The sequence below is a fragment of the Carassius gibelio genome, chromosome B16 (assembly GCF_023724105.1).
Source record: "Carassius gibelio isolate Cgi1373 ecotype wild population from Czech Republic chromosome B16, carGib1.2-hapl.c, whole genome shotgun sequence".
NCBI classification, from domain to species: domain Eukaryota; kingdom Metazoa; phylum Chordata; class Actinopteri; order Cypriniformes; family Cyprinidae; genus Carassius; species Carassius gibelio.
This window is the reverse complement of record NC_068411.1, coordinates 16,668,266-16,690,123: the sequence shown is the minus strand read 5'-3', so window position 1 is coordinate 16,690,123 and position 21,858 is coordinate 16,668,266. Positions and strand designations below refer to the sequence as shown.

At 35.5% G+C, this 21,858-nt stretch overlaps 2 long non-coding RNA genes across 3 annotated transcripts in view; one reads left to right on the top strand and one right to left on the bottom strand.

Moving 5' to 3' along the window:
• Positions 1-2,300: 2,300 nt before the first annotated feature.
• LOC127975529 (uncharacterized) overlaps positions 2,301-21,858 on the bottom strand; it is a 47,634-nt gene continuing 28,076 nt past the window's right edge. Inside the window, exons 1-4 of one of the 2 annotated variants that reach the window (XR_008157543.1) lie at positions 7,984-13,246; positions 7,696-7,801; positions 6,665-7,312; positions 2,301-6,492 (exon numbers count right to left, since the gene is read on the bottom strand). This is a non-coding gene — a long non-coding RNA (uncharacterized LOC127975529). Of the gene's footprint in view, positions 6,493-6,664; positions 7,313-7,695; positions 7,802-7,983; positions 13,247-21,858 lie in introns of those variants that run through there. The other variant, XR_008157544.1, reaches the window with a different exon arrangement.
• Positions 17,175-21,260, top strand: LOC127975528 (uncharacterized). Its single transcript, XR_008157542.1, has 7 exons — positions 17,175-17,333; positions 17,621-17,753; positions 17,857-17,881; positions 18,329-18,361; positions 20,433-20,535; positions 20,662-20,715; positions 20,866-21,260. It is a non-coding gene; the product is annotated as an uncharacterized LOC127975528 (long non-coding RNA).

Here is a 21,858-nt window from a genome sequence, read left to right as displayed (position 1 = left end):
ACTGTCATGAGGCAATTGGGGGGACGTGGAGGCATAAAGTCCAGGGAGATAATTAATCAGAATACTTAACAAAATGTGCTTCTGTTCACGCTCGCCTTCTCTGGAAGATTCGGTGGGTGATTCAGATTCACCTATACTGTATACACATTAAAACCTAAATAGGGACATAGTAGTATACGTAAAGTATGATGTAAAGTTCACTTAAAGTAAACTTATGAGTATACTTGCAGTATAAACTACTAGTTTTCTACTAGTTTGCAGTATAAAACTAATAGTTTTCTGAGACTATACTTCAAAATGTACAAAGTATTTAATTAGTAAACTATCAGTGTACCCATAAGTTCACTTTTAGTATAATTGCAGTACAAACTACAAACATAGCGTTAAACTAGTTATGTACTCAAAGTTTTCTACTGTTATACTTAAAGGATACTTAAAAGTATACTATTATATATTAGAAAGTGGGCCAATTTAGTCCCAAGGAGTATTGAAACAGTACACTTACAAGTATACTACTAGAACAGAATTATATATGTATACTTGCTACATGAAGTATACTTAAAATTTTACTTGAACTTTATTTAAGTATACTTAGTAAAATAAACTTGAAGCATTCTACTTTTTCATAAGTGCACTTCTGTTGTCATGATTGTTATAGCAAGTTCTCCTGGCCTGCTTATTACTGGAATCGTGGGGAGCATGATTGGGTCTGTTTTCATCATATCTGTTACCATTTGGTTTTGTTTGAAGAAGAAAAGGAAGTAAGTTGTTATAAAATGTTTTGTGCTAAATTTATTTCTATAATAGTATATAGCATTTAGAACGTTTTTTCTCATTTTTCCTAGGTCAGAGTACACTCCTCCAGGTGAAGCTGAATCTGAGACAAAATTATGAATTGTCCAAGTCAAAGTCTTAGCAATACGAATAAGGAATAGGAATAGTCTGTAAAAAGCACATTTTGAGTACATCTTAAGCGTCCAATAGTGTCTGAATGCATTTTATTATGAAACCAATAAAAATTATTCAAAACAATTGTCAATTTTCATTTGCCACAACAGACATAAGCCCAGTTCAGGCTGCACGATTTTATCCCGATTTTCAGATGAGAATTTGAATGATTTTGACACAGTCTGCTTGATGTAGAGTGTTGTGGTGGATTGTAAATGACAATTGGCATCGGGATGCAGAATTAAATCATTTTATCTTGTGTAGTATGCCACACACTGCCAGAATTACTTAATTTTTATAGATGTTTAATAAAGTATAAAATATAAACATGTTCAGTTTTCATAGGAGACGATTTGTGCGTGAAACCTTGATTGAAATAAAGAACATCACTTTTGTTTGCATTTAATCCTCCCGAGATATACACACTCCATATATACACAGTTGAAGGCAAAAGTTTACTTACACCTAGCAGAATCTGCAAAACGTTCATTATTTTACCAAAATATTAGGGATTATACAAAGTGCTTGTTGATTGATTGTTTGTTTGTTTGTTTGTTTGTATGTATGTATGTATGTATGTATGTATGTATGTATGTATGTATGTATGTATGTATGTAATTTATGTTTGTATGCATGTATGGTGTTCCTGTAGCTCAATTGGTAGAGCATTGCATTTTCAAGCGCAATGTTGGGGGTTCGATTCCCCGGGAACACATGATAGGTAAAAATTGATAGCCTGAATGCATTGTAAGTCGCGTCAGCTAAATGCATAAATTTAATTCTTAAATTTAATATACACACAACTCAATTACTACATTTGTAAGGAAAGCTATCTTACAAACTAGGAGTATAGTGAAGTGGATATCAAAAGGCTATACGTCTGATACAAATGTCAATGTATCTGCTTTAAATGGTAAGCATATGTTATTTAATATAGTTGATGTTTATATTTAGGTGGAAACAAAGCAGATAGGATAACTTCTGAATACAGAGACACACACACACACATATATATATATATATATATATATATATATACAGGTACTGGTCATATAATTAGAATATCTTCAAAAAGTTGATTTGTCACTAATTCCATTCAAAAAGTGAAACTTGTATTTTTATATTATATTCATTCATTCAAACAGACTGATATATTTCAAATGTTTTTTTTTTTTTTAATTTCATTTGTTCAAATTATTTTTCCCTTTCTCCCAAAACAGTTTATAATACTGTTATGACTATAATAAAATAGTTTGGTAAAGTAACGACCAAGTAGAAAGTGGCAGACAGTGAGTTGATCATAGCCTATGTTTATATATATATACTGTACAGACCAAAAGTTTGGACACACCTTCTCATTCAAAGAGTTTTCTTTATTTTCATGACTATGAAGATTGTAGAGTCACACTGAAGGCATCAAGGGCTATTTGAGCTATATTGACCTGAACCCAATCCAGATGGTTTAGGGGTGAGCTGGACCACAGAGTGAAGGCAAAAGGGCCAACAAGTGCTAAGCATCTCTTGCTGTCCTTTTAAACATTTCATTTATTAATGATCCCCACAAATTAGGGCCTATCATAGGTTACAAAAAATTAAAAATAATGATATAATGGCAGCACAACTCTTCCAAAACTGATAATAAATCAGCATATTATAATGACTTCTTAAGGATCATGTGACACTGAAGACAATGGTATGAGTAGAGTAACGGTGCTGAAAATTCAGATTTGCATCACAGAAATAAATTATATTTTAAAGTTTATTAAAATTAAAAAACATTCTTTAAAATTGAGTACAAGTTAATTATTCTTTTAAAATGCTTTTTCTGTATTTTTGATCAAATAAACGCAGGCTTGATGAGCATAAGACACTTTCATATTGCTGTTTAATTATCAAATATTGCCAGAGGATACAGAACACACCAGCCTCAGAACGGATATTGTCCCCTGGTCTAGAGGCACTAAGCAGGTGGTGCATATAGAGTTAACTGTACCCTGGGAAGAAAGGATGGAGGAGGCTCATGAGCGAAAGTGCAAGAAATATCAAGACCTGATCCTTGAGAGACAGCAAAATGGATGGACGGCCTGGAATTCACCAGTGGAGGTCAGCTTCAGAGGTTTTGCTGGGCAGTCACTCTGGAGAACCCTTGGGATGCTGGGTATTCTAAGGAATGGCCAGGAAACAGCTGGTAGGCAAGGTTACCGAACAGGCTGAAAAAGCAGCCCAGTGGATCTGGATGCAGCGAGAGGTGCAGTGGCAGGGTCAACCTATATATAACATAAGGCTACTATAGGGTGAACTATGACAGAGTTGGTGGTGGTCAGCAGGGGTAAATCCAGTGAATCGGTGAAATACCAATGAAGGGTGGTGCGCATCTGACGAACAGCTGTAACTACCAACTCTTTAATCTGGTGCTTGAAAGGAAGAGAGAATGAGAGGTGAAGGTGGGCCAGTTGCGATGGTCGATGCGGTTGAGATTCTCAGATCAGAGGTGCTCAGATAAGTCATCGCTGAAACGCCAGTGTTTTTTTTCACTCAATCGCTTAATCATACCTCTTTGGCGAATTCTCTTGTCAATAATAACCTTCATGGAAATAAAGTGCAAATGTGTGTACAAATCTGTAAGATATTAATTTCATAGTGTATGCAGCTTCAGTGATTTGAGTCTTTAAGAGTGCTTGAACTAGACTGTCAGTGAAAATGTCTTTCTTACAATGAACGTGTTATGATTAATAGCCCAGCTTTCAATTTTTTTATTTCACATTATATTTCAGTGTGAAATTTGCATTAAATATAAACTTTGTCTATTGAAAATATGTTAGCCTAGGGCATCACACCCATGTCTGTTCATTAAGTAAACAGACTGGTTTTTTATGCATAGTTTATATTATTAGGTTACTTTAACCATTGTCCATTAAAGATCAACATAATATTTAAAGGTGAGAATCAAGATATTTCATGATAATTCAGTTAATGCATTAGGGAGTGTTTCAAATAAAAGGGAGGGGGGGTGACAACAACAAAAACATAAGTGCTGCTGTGGCTGCTTTATGTTACATGACGACAAAAAAAGTTTAAAATGTTGTTTAATTTATTTTTTTCCTTTTGGTAACCCATAGACACTCACTGAAAAGAAGGCTTCCAAACAGACTGTGGAATATCAGTCAGTCTAGCAAAACGCACACAACCCAATGCCTCAGATTTCCCGACTTTGAATAGGGGCAGGGGGTTGGTGCACCCGCTTCGAATGTTATCATTCGATTGAATTGGCGTTATCAGCTCATAGATATGGGCCAGGAGGGGCCTACTGAGCCTACTAGTAGGCTCAGAAGGCCATTATCATCCATCCACATGGTTAATCACCCACAAATATGCAAGAGAATACTCCAGATCCAATCCCAGAATTCCAGCTCACCGGTAATCGGAAGTCTACTGGATGACACGGCAACGTTGCTATATTTCCAGATTAATATTTTCAGGTAAGACTATTAAAATGATAAAACTGAGCATTTAAACTGTTATTAATTAGGCAGTTTAGAATTTATTGTTCACAAATCTGTCTTGTGCAAGCTTCTCTCTGTTTATGTTTTAGGTTGAAGATGGCCCAGAGAGGTAAGCCTTACAGTTGCTAATCTAGAAAAATTAGGCAAGAGTGTCTGAGAACGATGGTATGATCTGCAACACTGTCTTTTTTTTATTACTGATTTATTACTGACTATCTATTTCTTTCTTTGTTGTTATTCAACAAGAGAGAACTCCCATTAATTGGAATCAAAAGGAAACCCTGAAATCATTTTTCAAGGATGGAATGACACAAGTTGGTTCAGAATTAATAGCAGGAGCTGCATCAGCTACTGGTTTGGACACCAGTGTCGTAGAAGTATTTACTTTTGTGCCACACTAACAAACAACATGTCAAATAAATATATAATTCTGCTGCACTGCTTGTATAAATGAAGTGTTTTGTTAACATTCGGTTTAATTTGTTTAATACCCTTTCGCTATATTTTGTTTTTCAGAACTGGATCGGTAATTACAAAAGATCACAAATGACTAATGCTTCGTCTGAGCCCCGGCCATGAAAGGCCAAAGTTCACATTAGAGAGCTGTCGCCTTACAATCTTTTTTGTAGGGACATATTCTAAACTGTTATGAGACTGGTTCTTCTCTCTGGCTTTTCCTTTCCTTCCCCCCCCCCCTCTGCTGGTCACTACCTCACTCTTTCCCTTTCTCTCTTCAGCTGTTTCTCATTAGTGGTTTTCTCCCTGATCCATTTCACCTGTTACCTCCTCTAACCCACTTGCTATTTAATGTCCTCTGCTTTCTTGCCAGTTGCCGGATTATTTCGTCAGAGTATGATGCTGGTGGCTATCTACAGACCCTGCTGTATAAGGGGACCCTCTTCAGAGACCGCCCTGTAAACTTTCCTTTGTTTTTTGCAATCAGCCTGTGTTTCAGTTTAAAGAGACTAATTATCTCTGCATAACCTGCAGCTACTTGAGTTCCCGTTTGAAGAAGCTTGTGTCACCGCTCTCTCAATAAACTGTCTTTCATTTGCATTTGGATCCTATCTCATCATTACTACAAAAACATAGGTGAGAAACCAAATTTACTGTTTTTATTTTTTATACTAAATTGTTTCTTTTCATACATGGTGGCCTTGTTGACATAAGGTTTATGAGGGTCATGAAACGTCTTGAAACAGATTTTCATGATAGTATTTGGCAAGTACTTCACTCTCACGCAAATTGCATTCATCAGTTTAAGAATGCTGAGTGTATTGAAAAGAATCATCAGGTCATCTACTTTACACGTTATCTTGTTTTTACAGAGTTGTTTCAGATAAATGGTTTTCGCAACCCAACTACTGATTGTCGTTGTATGAATTTACTTTAAATCAACAGCAATTGTGGTGTGAGCAGAACATTGTGTTAGACAACTGGATTGTTTATAATTTCAAATTATTTCGTTAAAAAAAATATTCCATCTGATTTTTGTTTACAAGGCTATCAACATCAAATATTCTCACATTGAAGAAATTGTCAAAGACTACCACCATCTCAAACTGGAAGCAGCTGAAGAACAAAGTGGTCATGAGATTTCTTAAATTAAAATTTAGTTACCTCTCTATCTCAGGTTTGATTTACATCCATTTCTGAAACGAAAAAAACAGAATTTCCTTATTTCAGGGTTATACTAAAGCCGCTTTCTGAACTGGAACCCAGGAAAACCTGCTTTTTTCTTTTGATTGATTATCAGCAATATCTGAGATTAATTGATGTGCAATACCCACATATTCCTTTGGCAACAGTTAAAAATGAACAAGCTGCCTTTGAGATGTTGCTTTAAATTATGTTTGCTGCAACAATGATTAACCTTGTGAGGCTTTGAGCTGTCAAGATGTGATAGCAGGTATTCCTCTACATTCTTTTCATCGACAAACATTGAGGTTCCATGTAATTGCTCAACCGCACTTGTACAGGAGCTTTGCTTCCTCAAAAGGCCAAAGTTGGCATCCAATGTGACAATCATATCTCCATCCGCCTGGAAAACAAACACTTAAAGTAACACTGGTTTTGTACATGCACCAGGTTTATACATTTATACTATTACTATTCTATCATAATACTACATACACAAATTAAATAAGTTTGCAGATATTAATTATATGCCATTAGTTTAATCAAACAAGAACCATGCTGAAACTATAACCAACCTTTGGACATGCTGGGCATATGGTTCCATCATTTAATTGTGGGCAAAAATCGACCAAACTTCTTTGTTGTAAGGAGTGATGCCTAAAATGGGATATGAATTCCCCCACCAGGGCTCTGTAGAGTATGTTAACCTATGGTACAAGCAGAAGTTAGTGAAAATATTACTGTTTCGTATACTTACATCTGGTGATGGTGGTTTACTCAGAAGTTGTTATTTTATAAGAAAATATAAAGAATACTTTTGCATGTACAATCCTAGATAGTTCCATAAATGTTTACTTTTGTGATAATGATGTAGTACAATCAAGGAAGAAGGTATAATTTTCACTTCAATATGGACTCTATCAGACTTCCATGACAGTAACTGAAATTTTCACTTAACAGACAAGACATCAACCTGATCTCTGCAAACTGACTTACTGTACCTCTGCACGTGTGAGGTTATTTTTCCAGTGCAGGGTGTTGCAAAAACCCTCAACAGAAACCTGACAATCCAGTGACAGAAAAAACAAAAAGCTCTAGCAGAGGGATGCAGAAGACTGCCTGGGGCTTGTCGGGGCTTGTCGGCTGTTGCTGGCCATACCTTAGCAGAGTGCAGGCTTCTGGTTCACACGCACACACATTGACTGTAATGGTGCAGAGCCGTCCTGCCAAATATAAGGAGGAAAATAACATAAAAAACTAACCTAGTACTATAGATACTTCCATATCAGTTTAAATTAAATTAAATTAATGCATTTAGCAGACACTTTTATCCAAAGTAGATTCAGGCTATCAATTTTTACCTATAATGATAGTATATAAAGTATACATTTAGTTTATATGGTAAAGACTAAATCACTTGAGTGTGTCACATATAACTTAATATTTTAATTATTGGAATCAACAAACAACTTTTTTTTTTAATTGTATCACAAGTTTGATTAATTCCTCATAGGAAATCATTACTCCACATGTAATAGGATTGAATTCCTTAACCTGTCAATAAAATTAAATACATTAAGATTTTGTATCAGGTAAAATGACAAACCTGTGCTGACAATGACCTTCATGTCCTTTGTGTACACAGCATGGGTGCCATGGGCTTCAGGTAAATATAAGAATAACCCCAGGGAGGATGGATCATAGTTAACATTCTGTAAGAAAGATGGATAGCTCTAATGTTTTTAAAACAACAAACTTGTGACACTAACTGTTGATACTGGATAGGGCTAAAACAATTTGAAGTATCTAATGAATCTGTTGAAATTACTGTGAGTTTGCTGTCTGTGTGCAAGTATAGCAATAGCAATGTAAGACTGTATGCTATTGTTCTTACATTCCACTTTTCAGGAAGATGCAGTGAATTTCTGTGAGTCCTCTTCAGGCAAACCTCACAAAACACTCAATGCACCTATAATCAGCATGTTCTTGGCAGACAACACACTGGGTATTAATTGGTGCTGAACATTCAAACGACACCTTATGCATGTCATCCTTGGCTACATCCCAGGCATGAAGCTCTCTCTTTTTGCCTTATTGTATGCACTCTCAGAACAGCTTGGTGTCAAATCATCAGGTTCAGCCAGTTGAGATGTAATAGAAGGGTCGGAAGGGTGGGTCTGTTTGTAGCTGCGCTGGGGAAGACCTTGACTGAGGTAAGAAAACTTTGCAGGGCCAGCGATAGTCCTCCTCACCACCTCAATTTTAATCTTCCTGAAACGTGTGGTCATCTTAAAAAACTGCTAAAAAAATAAAGGGAACACTTGTGGGTTATATTGTGTTGATAACATTCACCACACCACTGAAAGTGAAACTGAAGTGTCATTCAGCCAAGTATGGTGACCCATACTCAGAATTCGTGCTCTGCATTTAACCCATCATACACACAGCCGTGAACACACACAAACTGGGCTGCCTTTTAAGCTGCGGTGCCTGGTGAGCAGTTGAGGTTTCGGTGCCTTGCTCAAGGGCACCTCAGTCGTGGTATTACCAGCCCGAGACTCGAACCCACAACCTAGGATTAGGAGTCAAAACTCGTCTAACCACTAGACAAACTCTCCAACCACTAGACTCCCTCAGTGAATATTTTTTTTTTATGTCAGCAGTCACTAATGCTGATAATACATAATAGCAAAATGGTGATTCATAGCGGCTTCCTCCTTTGTCGGTTTCCCAGTCGCACTCCAGCCATCGAGAAGCCTCCATCTGCTATTTTTAGTCATGTCTTCTCACTGTTTCAACCCGTCTCCTGACCGCCCTCTGCTGTTTGACAGTATAGGCTACTTTAATAATAACCCTAGAGCAGTGGTTCTCAAACCTTTTTTTTCCACCAGCACTATGGCCCAAGTGCAAGTCTCTTGGGCCGCACGCATATCATTTACATAATACGTCACCAATACAAACCAACCTGATTTATAATATTTTAGCCTAAATATAATGATAATCTAATCGATTACATTCATTGAAATAAATAAATAAATCTACTCCCCATAAATAAAACACCGGATGTTGTTGGGAGCCGACCAATTTTGACAAAAAATTGTCTATACGTATTCCTTATTGTAAAGCCTGTGTTATAGCTACTTTCCGCGTGAGCAATCCGGACGCAAACACGGCAAGCGCGGACCCGGACTTCTTTACATTTATAAGCCTACTTCCGAAAGTGCACACTGATAGTCCGCTCTGGAACAAACATGTGAACAACAATTGCCTAGAATTATTGCACATCTGACTCTTTTTATTATTTTATTGGCGGATTGCACAGGTTCGAGTAGCAATGGGCTTTTTCACTCTGCCTGCACATGTGCTTTTTAAGCCTACTGACCACGTGCATGTGTCCGCGCGTTCATAAAAAAGTGGGAGGCACGAGGTCTTCCGCTCAGAGCCTCCGAACACACTCTCCGAGGATGATTTTTACATCATGCCTAGCGGTCCCGTATGCACGGCGCATTCTGATGCTCAATTTTTCCTGAACTAATGGCTGTTGATGACTAGTTGAATGGAATTCTGCCAAAGTGCGCGCTTGTATGTGTTCTTTAAATGCGTAATATTAGCTATAGCCTCTGCTTCATGTAAGACAAATATATTTTAAAAAACAAAATAATTTCACATAAAAACATTAGGCTATAGCTTATATTTCTTTATTATGTTTTTTAATTAATGTAAAAGATAACATTCATTCTAAAACTGATTTTTTTATTATTATTATTATTATTATAAGTGTGCTCAGCATGGTGGGCCGCATTTGAATTCGTGACGGGCCACGGGTTGAGAACCGTATGGCCGCTTATGCAATACTCCTTCCCTTATTTCAGGGAATCAAGGTTATGTGAGTAACAACATTCCACTATCATTGTGATATAAGGAAGTGCAGAACAAATCCTCTCTGTAAGACCAGCCCTGGAGCGCCCCAATGAGGGCATAAAAAGCATGAGCCAATAATGAGGGTCTTAAAGCGTTAGTTCACCCAAAAATGAAAATTATGTCATTAATAACTCACCCTCATGTCGTTCCAAACCAGTAAGGCCTCCATTTATCTTCAGAACACAGTTTAAGATATTTTAGATTTAGTCAGAGAGCTCTCAGTCCCTCCATTGAAGCTGTGTGTGTACGGTATACTGTCCATGTCCAGAAAGCTAATAAAAACATCATCAAAGTAGTCCATGTGACATCAGAGGGTCAGTTAGAATATTTTAAAGCATTGAAAATACATTTTGGTTCAGAAATAGCAAAAACTACGACTTTAACAGTATTTAACAGTAGTGAGTTAAGTGTTAATGAATAATCATAATCACAGTTCTTCAGTAATTCCTTATTAGTTACGCAATAAGTAAGAAACAGTATTCTAAAGTGTTACCGGCTATTTTATTGAGCAGCATCAGCTCTTTTAACGCTTAGGCCTCTTCTGTCTAGGCACAAACTCTTATGGGGGCAGCTGAGATGACGAAGGGTGCCGTTAACACTGATACTGAATCTGTGTACTCGTGTCATAATGAGTCACAAATACACTGGTGGGTTTGCCTGACATTGTAGTGGTCTTTGAGGTTTCCATCTCATTCAACACTGCCATGTCAAGCAGTTAATCATATCTGAACACTGAATTTGATCTTAAATGCATAATTTCAAACTGGATATTTAGAAATTACATATAACAATATACAGCACTCAATTAGGTTTGATTCATTAACATTATTGTATTAGCATTTATGAACTACAATTTTTAGGTTTAGGGTTACAGTGTTTGTGTACTGTATATATACACAAACAATGTACTGCTGCTTTAATTCATACTAATTCATAATCCATTGTTGTTAACACTCAAAATGCAAATATAGAGGAAGTAACATAAATAAATGCTTTAAATGTATTGTTTATTGTTCGTTTATGATAGCTTTCACACATTAACTAATGTTAAATTAAGCAGGGTGATACATTCAGCACACCCACAGACAGTTCATGGCCTGATGTATGCTGTACATTTAAATGACCAGAACTGGCTAAAAGCACCAGTTGTTACATATATGTTTTTGCCGAGAAACTGTTGATCAGAATGCTGGAATGCTTGACACTACTCCCGTGACCCTGCATACATGCTTAATTTTTTATTTATGCAAGAACTATCACGGGCCATTGATAATGAAACAGATATTCTCTTCACACTTCTCATATAAATATTTTGTCATAACAGCAATAGACAAACTTCACTACACTGTTTATACAAGTGCTGGGAATCCCCCATGCACAAGAGTGTTCACCTCATCTAAGAGGTCACAGTGGTTGCCATTTTAACAGTAGGCTGTATAACTGCTGGTGCAGCCAATCATGTGCCAGTAAGATCACCTCACATACAAAAGCATGAAATAATGCAGAAATTAGTGAACTGCAATGACCCTGACATTCAGCTCTGCCAAAGAAATAGTCACACCACCTTCTATGTTCTCTTCACACTACAAACAATTTACCAGTGGAAACCTGCCCAACTTTGTTTGTAGGTGATTAATTTTTTCTATCTAGATTCCTTAGTGGATCATCATTTTTTACGTTTTGCATACTGAAAGGAAAATTTGTATATGTCTTAGCCATAGTATCCTGTGGGCCTCTAAGTAGACTTGTAACAGTCTGCACCTGAAATCATATGCATAACTCTGTATGAACTTTTTATATACTGTGGAACAAAGACAAATATATTTTAGAGGTGTTTTCTGTCCATACAATGAAAGTCAATGGTAAACAAAACTATTTGGTTTACCAACATTCTTCAAAATACCTTCTTTTTTGTTCTGCAGAGGAAAGTAAATTGTACGAGTTGGTAATGACATGGGGATGAGTAAAGAATGAATGAATTCTCATGGTCAGTATTCTTGTATTAGCCATGCTGGCAGGGGCGGACTGGCCATTTGGAGAAGTCCAGAACGGCCGTCGGTCTGCTGGTTCATCATCAAAGAAAAAGCGTCAAATATAGGGACGTTGACAGCCGACAAAAGGGGGCGTTAATGTAATCTATTTTTGCATATAAAAAAGAATCTGCTGTATACGGCCCGCAGTGTCTTTAGTACAGCCCGCTGGATTTTGTAAAACTCGGATTATCAATTAAAAAATATTTGAAATGTAAGTCACGTAAATATTGCTTTCAGTTTATGATGATAATACTAGCTCCAACCAGGAGAGGTCGCTAGTTTCCAGCCACTCCCCGCTTCATTTCAATAGTATGACGTGCCCTCTAATGTAAACATTCACTATTATTAGCAAATAATACATGAAAAACGGACCACGAAAACAGCATTTTCCAGGCAATATGGTAAACAGATTATTGCTTTACCAAGTTCAAGGAGATATATGTTTGGATTGTTTGGAAATGTGTCATCACCACTACACACAAACATTAGGGATGCCAGAGTTACTCTTGCTTCAAATTTCAAAGGTAAAATCAACAAAAGCATTTTGCAATATGCATAACATAACTGTTCTCACAGAACTATGTTCTTAGGGTTTCCGCGGGTCCTTAAAAGTCTTCAGTTAAATCGTTTCAATTTAAGGCCGTGTAAACTCTTAATACAGAATGTCTTAATTATAAGAGGTCTTAAATTTGGGGATAGAAAGACAAGAAATTGCAATATAGATTAGTATGTAGATTAAACTTCAAACTGAATAAACTTGAGCGCTGCTTTGTTCCGGGCAGACAACTATATTTCTGCCATTTCCGAAAGTGAAACTTTCTGCTGGCAGAGAACGAATTTGCTTTTTCAATAAGCCTGTCTACTGTTTTTGTTACATATCTTTACATCTGAACCAGTGGACTGACAAAAAGCTTATGCATTATAAAAATCTAAATCTAAACAATTGAGACACTAAGATATATTTATGCAAATTAATATAGCTAATAATTGACTAATTATAGTCTAATTGTTTAAATTAATATAATAATTAATACTTTTGACTCTTCCCTTTTCTTAAAATTTGTTTAATGGCTGAAACGTGAAGTGCAGGTCTTAAAAGATCTTTAAACCTCCTATATTTTAAATAACCCAATTAAAAAAAAATCCTGCTGTTCCCCCGGTTATTTTATGGTACCATTTGGAATAACTATTTCTTTATTTATTTTTAATCAGACTTTTTTAACTGTCCTCTTATGTTGTTTTGAGAATGTTCTGTAATAAAAAAATTGGACCTCTGTATTTGTTTATTGCAAATATACAGACAATGCAATTGAGATGTTTATTTGTTGGGGTGATATTGCTGTCAACTGAAAACTTAAAGGGTTAGTTCACCGAAAAATGAAAATTATGTCATTAATAACTCACCCTTGTTTCTTTCCAAACTCGTAAGACCTTTATCTTTGGAACACAGTTTAAGATATTTTAGATTTAGTCCGAGAGCTTTCTGTCCCTTCATTGAAAATGTATGTACGGTATACTGTCCATGTCCAGAAAGCTAATAAAAACATATATATATATTTTTTTTTGCATTGTATTCATTGTCGTTTCACAGTATCGGTTTGGCTATTAGGAAGTTAACCCTTAAATTGTAATTTTGAAAAAGTGTGGAATAAGAGGCAACAGTTCTTAGACTTCTTTGAGAGGATATTATGTATCAGTTATCTCAAATACTGTTAAACTGAGGACTGTACTCAGAGTGGTCATAGCAGCAGAGCTCTTGACAGCAGACCTGCAGCAGAGCTGTCAGGTGTCCACACGTTTGTGTGTGTATCCTCATAGGGGGACTTTCCATTATTGATTTCTTTAGTTTTTATAGTGAGCTAATTAAATTTCTCTCTCTATCCCTACCCTCGAACTTGATACCCACAGAAACCTTTTTGCTTTTTAGATATTATTATTATTAATCTGTTTAAAGGAGAGTGTTCTGTTGGCTGATCCCCACAATGTAGCTGCTTTGTTGTAATATCTTTATTTGTCCCTTTACAGGGCAATTTATGCAGCGTCAGACTGTGACAATCGTGCACCAGGAAAACACGAGGAGAGGGAGAGATTCAATTGCAGGTAAGTTTATTAGACAAAAAGGGTAATCCAACACAAACAGTCCAAGGAGACAAACAAAACAAAAGAGGGAACTCGGAGGACGAGAAGGCAAGGGTAAGTCTCGGGAGACGAGAACATTAGTACACGAAGGGTAAGGACTCCATACAAACAACAGGGAAAGACAGGTATTTATAAGGAAACTAATGACAATAGATTTCCCTGCACCTGTGCGATTAACTGGAGTGCAATTACAGGTGAAGACAGGACCAGACTAGAGGAATTATAGTGCCTATGGTGAAGTGCCTAAGGAGAAGTGAGCTCACTAGTGTACACCCAGGAAAACAGAGACTGACAACGTGACACACAAACATGCAAATTTATAAAATGTATTACAAATTTATAAAAAACACAACACAATAACAACCATAGACAACCCAAGCATTTAAAGTATAATACACAGTTCTTCATATATTCTTTCAGGGTTTACTTTAATATCTTTGGGGCATTTGGCCCACAGTGTAAACCAGTACACACACTTTACTTAATTATCTAAATGGGTACTTTCCTTAGACTCTTACTTTTTATGTACAGGTAGTTAATTTATTAGTCTCCATCAGTCAGTGAATCTTTTTCTTTCTTGCTTGCTTTCTTTCTTTCTTTTTTTTTTTTTTTTTTTGTCAGAGTTGTATGACAGATAGTTTGCAAATACCCCCCAAAAAAAAGAAAAGAGTGAAAGGTAGCCTACCATAAACTGAATCCTACATGTCTGTGATTGGAGTGTAAACTCTAAAAATAGATAAATCCAAAACAAATATTTAATGGCAAACAGGTTGAAGATTAGCTGATAGGTTATAGGCTCATTAAATGATAAGATGCTTTCCCACAAAAGCAGTTTATTTAGCATTTAGCCTCTCCTGCATTGACATCTATTCCTAGCTTTACAGTGGCTTTAAGGTTATAGTCAATACTATAGTTAAAATATTACAAGTGGTTCAATCCCATAAATAAAGCATATAAGGTCTTAAAAATTAAGATTACAGAAATAAATTTGATTAACAATAAGAATCTAAAAAGATATTTAGCTATCTTTATTACTTCTAGAGTTGCATGCACGTCAAATTTGAAATATTAATAATAATAATAATTTTGGCACTCAGACAGGTACATTCAATGCAATCTTTTCAACAGTATTCAGAATGTTCTGCAGATATATCAATATATACTGTATATATATATATATATATATATATATATATATATATATATATATATATATATATATATATATATATATATATATAATAATTATATTATTATTATACACTAAAAAAAAGTGTTTCTTAATTTTATTTTAAAATACTTATTTTAAAAAAGTGTATTTTAATATTAATTTTATATTCACATTTTAGAGTGGTGTTTTATTGTGGCCAGCCTAAGGCACACCTGTGCAATAATCATGCTGTCTAATCAGCATCTTGATATGCCACACCTGTGAGATAGATGGATAATATCGGCAAAGGAGAAGTGCTCACTAACACAGATTTAGACAAATTTTTGAACAATATTTTAGAGAAATAGGCCTTTTATGTACATACCTCATGAAAAATGGGGGCAAAAACAGAAGTGTTGCGTTTAAAAAAAATGTCAGTCTATTATATTATAAGATATAAGATATTTACATTGTTGAGGCTTGAATACAGTCAATGAAGAATATATCTATTTGATGGCATTCGGCACTTTATATATACATTCTATATTGCAGATGATTATTACTGCATTCATAAAACAAATCAAGGTTCATTGTCAATTACTTATTGTTCACAGTTTAATGGCAGTCACTTCCATAATTCACACAAAGCACCATGGGGCATATTAAAAAGGTGGATACATCAGGTTAACCTGAGGAGACCAGTACCAATTTTTAAAGACATAAAGTACCTGTTTTTAATTATATATTGTTAAACATGATTTGTGGTATCCTCTGCTGTTACAAATACTTTATGAATTGACGATATAATGCTTAACTTTTTTAATAACAAACAGCACCACACATGTGACAGAACTCAGTTTTGTTCATCTGATTAAATGACATATGTATGCTATTATTTGGGCCAGTTTTCTTTTTTTTTTTCTTTTTTTTTTTCTTCAAATGTCCTCAAAAACCGTACTGACACCACATATTGTGTGAGCATACAAATCTGTTTTATCCTCAACCTATTAAAATCATATCTCTTTAATGAGTCATAATGTCCTCATGGCCTACAAGCTTCACTAAACACTGTCTGGGCTTGTGTACACACGGGATGGGAGAAAAAATGACTTTAATGCATTGTGATTCTTTCTTTAAAATTATGAACCTATTCGGTGGTTATATTTTCTACATATGCGTGATGGCACTTGACTCGATGTAACTGGGTCTCTTTAGACCAGGGGGTTTCATATTGGTCCCTGGAAACCCCCAGGTGCTGCTTGAGAATGTGTGGGAATTTTTCGAGAAAAAAAAAAAGTGTTAACCAAAAGCTTCCGTTATGAGAAGTTTAATTTAAATAAATAATGATATTATATATATTTTCTATTTAATAAAAGCTTAAGTGTAATAACAGTATAAAATGAAAATTCTCTCTCTCTCTCTCTCTCTCTCTCTCTCTCTCTCTCTCTCTCTCTCTCTCTCTCTCTCTCTCTCTCTCTCTCTCTCTCTCTCTCTCTCTCTCTCTCTCTCTCTATATATATATATATATATTCATTTTATTTTTAATATCACCATTTTTCTCACAAAGTATACATATTTATATATATTTTAGAAGGGAGTCCTTTGCAGAGGGATCACTACATTTGGGGGATTTTGGCTTCAAAAACTGTTTAATAATTCCTGTCTAAGGATCTGTCCTGTGACAGATGTATTTCACTCAAGTATACTTGGCTTCAGAGAAAAGTTTAAAAATAAATATAAGATCAATTAAACTACTGGATCCATTTTCTCAGTTCTGCCTGTCTCCTATATGCCTCTATATTTTGTAACCGTTCATTGTGTGTGTGTCCTCTTTCAGCCGGAATCATTCTGTTTGTGTACTCAAGCATCAAACTGACATTAGGAGCATCTGTTGTCTTGCAATGCAGTGGGAAGAGACAGAACGATGGACAGTTCCTCTTTGTCATTTTGTATAACATTAAAGAGTACTTCACTGACTGCGAGAAACAATGGCTTGTCAATGTGAGTATCTTATGTCTAAAGAAAAAGACATTTGTAAGCAATCTACAGAGTACTTATTGATTTACTTCCTGTGTCATTTACAGTAGCTTTCTGATTGAGTAAACAAATGTAACACTAGTGTTGGTTGCTAACCTTTAAAGATGATTGAGTTTCTATTCTGCTATTACCATTATCAATACTAAACAATTATAAGTCAGATAGCTTTATTTAAAGAGTATTCTGTTTGGTCTTAATTCTGCCATTCCCACCATGCATATCTATAACTTCTCTTTCCCTCTCTTGTTCAGGGAACTGTGACAGGACTTTGCTGAAGGAAATCCGTCTTTCATCTCTCCTATTACAAGCCTGACCGCAAGCACCGCCACCCTCCAGGCGTGTCCTAAAAATCTAGTGTGCCTGCTCTCCTGCCCCAGCGGCAAAGTAAGTGTGAAATAGTTTGTGCTATATGTTTTATAGCTTTTTTGTTCTGCTAGGAACAAATTGAAATTGCTTTGTTTTATGCTTGTTTTGATTTATTTTGCAGATCAATGAAAAGCAGCTGTGCTCTTGTAAGTAGCTGATTTATACTATTTTCTAAACATGACTACAGATCTTGACATACTTCTTATTCTAAGAATTTTCTGTCTGTGCGCAAGAAAACACGTGTTCCTGTACAGTAGTTTAAAAAGTAGAGTGGGGTGCTAGTGAGAGAAATGACCATCTGGCTTTTGCTCTGGTCTGATATAATGAATGTGTAAAGGAAGTTATTAGGAAGTGAAGCAGTAACTCAAGCAGGATATGACTCTTTGTAGATTAGTCTTTCTGCCAGATTTACTACAGCCTTTTTAACCCATAAACATTGATGTCAGTTCTCATGATGTGAACTGTCATAAATAAGTCTTTAATAATTTTGCACACCCTGTTTTACAAATAGTAATATCAAGTTTCTCAAAACAAAGTATTTGATGTTTTATTGCCCGAATACATGCACTGAGTAAAATAACACTGTATTGCAGGTGATTTCAGTCCTCTGACTTCACTACCTCAAGGTAAGAGTTGTACTAATTTCTGTCAAGCTGCTAAAAAGGAAGTGTGGCAATAGCTTAAATTGTAGTGAATCAGGTGCAAATTTTAATTAAGCAAAAATAGGCTTTTTAGGCCAACAAACTTGTAGCCTACCCTAATTCATAAGGAAGTTATCATCTTTCCAGCAAAATAGAGGCTAGTGACCAGCTACTTCTTTATTGACTTTGATTCTGGAACTGTTTTGTTTTCTTCCCATATATAATAGTGATACATGAAAGTTATTCAATAATTTATTTTGAACCAAATTACCCATTTCTGAGATGAATCACAAAATTACAACTTTTTTATTCACAGCACAATGTTTCAGAAAATCCAAGGAACAAAAAGGCAAAGGTGTTTGACTTTTGAGGCAACATATTACACATTACTTGAAGCACTGCAAATAACAGAATCAAATCAAAAACCTGCTACAATATAAAATAACTGACTGCTTTTAGATATAGATTTAGCAGCAAACTTCACTAATAGTTTTGCATCCCTGTCGGGTGCAATCGTATATGTCTAAGACTGCAATTTTTTTTTCCATTATAACTTTTCTAATTAAGTATCTCTTCAGACAAGTGGGTAATGTAGTTGTCCACTTTAAATTTGCCTTTATTAAACAATATTTTGTAAAATCACACTAAAATAATAATTATTTTAGCTACAAAAGCATACATGTTACTCCAACCCAAAATGAAAATTTTGTCATTAATCACTTATCCCAATGTCGTTTCAAACTAAAACTATAAAATCTTCATTCGTCTTCATGTTTGTTCATTCGAAAACAATTTAAGATATTTTGGATGAAAACCGGGAGGCTTGAGACAGTCCCATAGACTGCCAAGTAAATTACACTGTCAAGGTATGAAAGACATTGTCAGAATAGTCCATCTGCCATCAGTGGTTCAACCATAATATTATGAAGCAATGAGAATATTTGTGTACAACATAAAACAAAAATTACGACTTTATTCAACAATTCCTTTGTAAAATATTGTTTAATACCTCTGTCTCTCTCCACATCACTGTAGGGCCATTTTGGAGAACACTTTCTGAAGACAAACTTGAGTACGCTATTCTGTGTCAGCCGTGCCACAAGGTTACGTTGTTTTCATTCAAATCTAAACGGAAATACACGTGGGGAACATATCCTTGTGGCGTGGCTGATACAGAACATAACCTGCATTCAGCTTATATTCTCCAAAATGGTGCACAAAGTGTACAAAGTGTATTGTCGTCACTTCATAATGTTGTGTTTAAAGCACTGATGGCAGATGGACTATTCTGACAATATCTTTCACACTTTTCTGGACCTTGACAGTGTAACTTACTTACTTGACGAACAAAGCTTTAATGGGTTTGGAATGACATGGGGGTAAGTGATTAATGACAACATATTCATTTTGTGGGGGAGTATCACTTTAATCTCATTTAAAAATCAAATCCATCTCTCTATAAGGAAAATGAATGGGATTTTTATTTCTGGATCTTGACTGCTATGTCATGATCTTCACAGGGACTGCAGAGGTTTTATTATATATATGTATATATGTGTGTGTATTTATTTATTTATCGGACAAAAACAAGTTTTAATGCTTGAGTAAAGTAAACAATATTTATGATACAGTTGTTGTCAGATTTCATTGGGGGGTGGGGGGCGTGCATGTACAGCTCTCTCTCCACCTTCAATACCACGACTTAGGTGCCCTTGAGCAAGGCATCGAACCCCCAACTGCTCCCCGGGTGCCGCAGCATAAATGGCTGCCCACTGCTCCGGGTGTGTGCTCCCAGTGTGTGTGTGTGTGTGTGTTCACTGCTCTGTGTGTGTGCATTTCGGATGGGTTAAATGCATAGCACAAATTCACCATACTTGGCTGAATGTCACTTCACTTCACTTCATTGGTGATTTGAAATAGGAAATTTAATTGTAAGCTTGGTGAACAGTTTTGGGGAATTATATTTTTTCCCATCCAGAGAGATAGGAGCTGCACTTGCACGCCCAAGAGGTCTTTCAAAGATGGCCACCGAGTGATATGTTTGTTTGTATTCCAGTGGGTTTTCTTGACTGGAGTGTTGGTGTTTGGATCGGAGGGAGTGTGTCTGTGGTTCTGTTGGTGTCTGTGATTATCACCATTGTACTTAAGATTAAACAAAGGTGAGGTCCTTTGGAGGAATATATAGTGCTTTTATGAAATACTGGCATGTACAAGCTAAAGACATGGGTCTGTATAATATTTGTCTTTTAATATTTGTGTGATCATGAATGATTCTGTGTTGATAGGTCAAGATTTGGTCCTAGAGTTCGAGTTCCTGCTGAACAGATTGTTTGATTCAGGTATGTACTGCAGCATCAGCAGTCTGTGTGTATGAATGATCCAAATCATTACCTTTTAATCTTATGTTCTGAAATATACATTATATTTGGAAATCAATTACAGTATAAAACAACAGCTTCTAAAAAGCTTTCACTTTGTTTAACTTACAGAACAAGTTCCATCATCACACCTGGACCTTTTATCTTCAGTTATTCATTACTTTTACTCCAGAAGTAATCTTTTTATAATTTCCATCATTAGCATTAGCTGTATTATAATGTGTGCGTTTGCTACATTTAGCATCTCAGTGCTTTATAGCTTCTAGGATTTTTTTTCAGCTTTTAAAATAAATCATGACACTAGCCTGAATGAAATTACATGAAATAATGATATTATTTAGTTAGAAATTATACATTTATATACATGTACTGCATGTGTCCACCTATGATGTGCACATATTGTGAACCTAACATACATAAAGTGAATTTTATGGCTGTTACACAAATGGACACATCCTCAGCATGTATATTTGTTTATAAAAAATATTTATATTTTATAAATATATATATATATATATATATATATATATATATATATATATATATTTTATTAAAATGATAACGCAGGTAACTATGTATTCTTATTATCAATATGTGTATATATATATATATATATATATATATATATATATATATATATATATATATATATATATATAAGCAACTAGGCAGATTGCATTTAGCAGATTGATTTCTTTATTGCTCAGACCATTGTTCAGCACTTAAGAAAAGAGAACAGCAGCACTGTGAGGGTTGTGTTGGCTCAAGTCAATACTTCATTATGTCATTTGACAGATAGCTGATGTGCACAGATATGAATATGGGGGGTCGACTGACCTTGAAGTGGTCTGAGACCCTGTCACCACCAATATTCTCCATATCTGAACACTGAATTTGATCTCGGATGAAAAATTTCAAAGTTTATCTATTTGATTTGTTTGTTTAACTGAATCACCATGTTCCGTTCACTAAAAGGACAGAGCAGACTAAAATCCCCTGTTCTAACATATTTGGCAGGCAGTTTCGCAACATCCACGATTCAGTCTACTGAACAGATGTTTCTGCTGGAAAACAGTTTATATGTTACAAGCAACAGAACTGGTA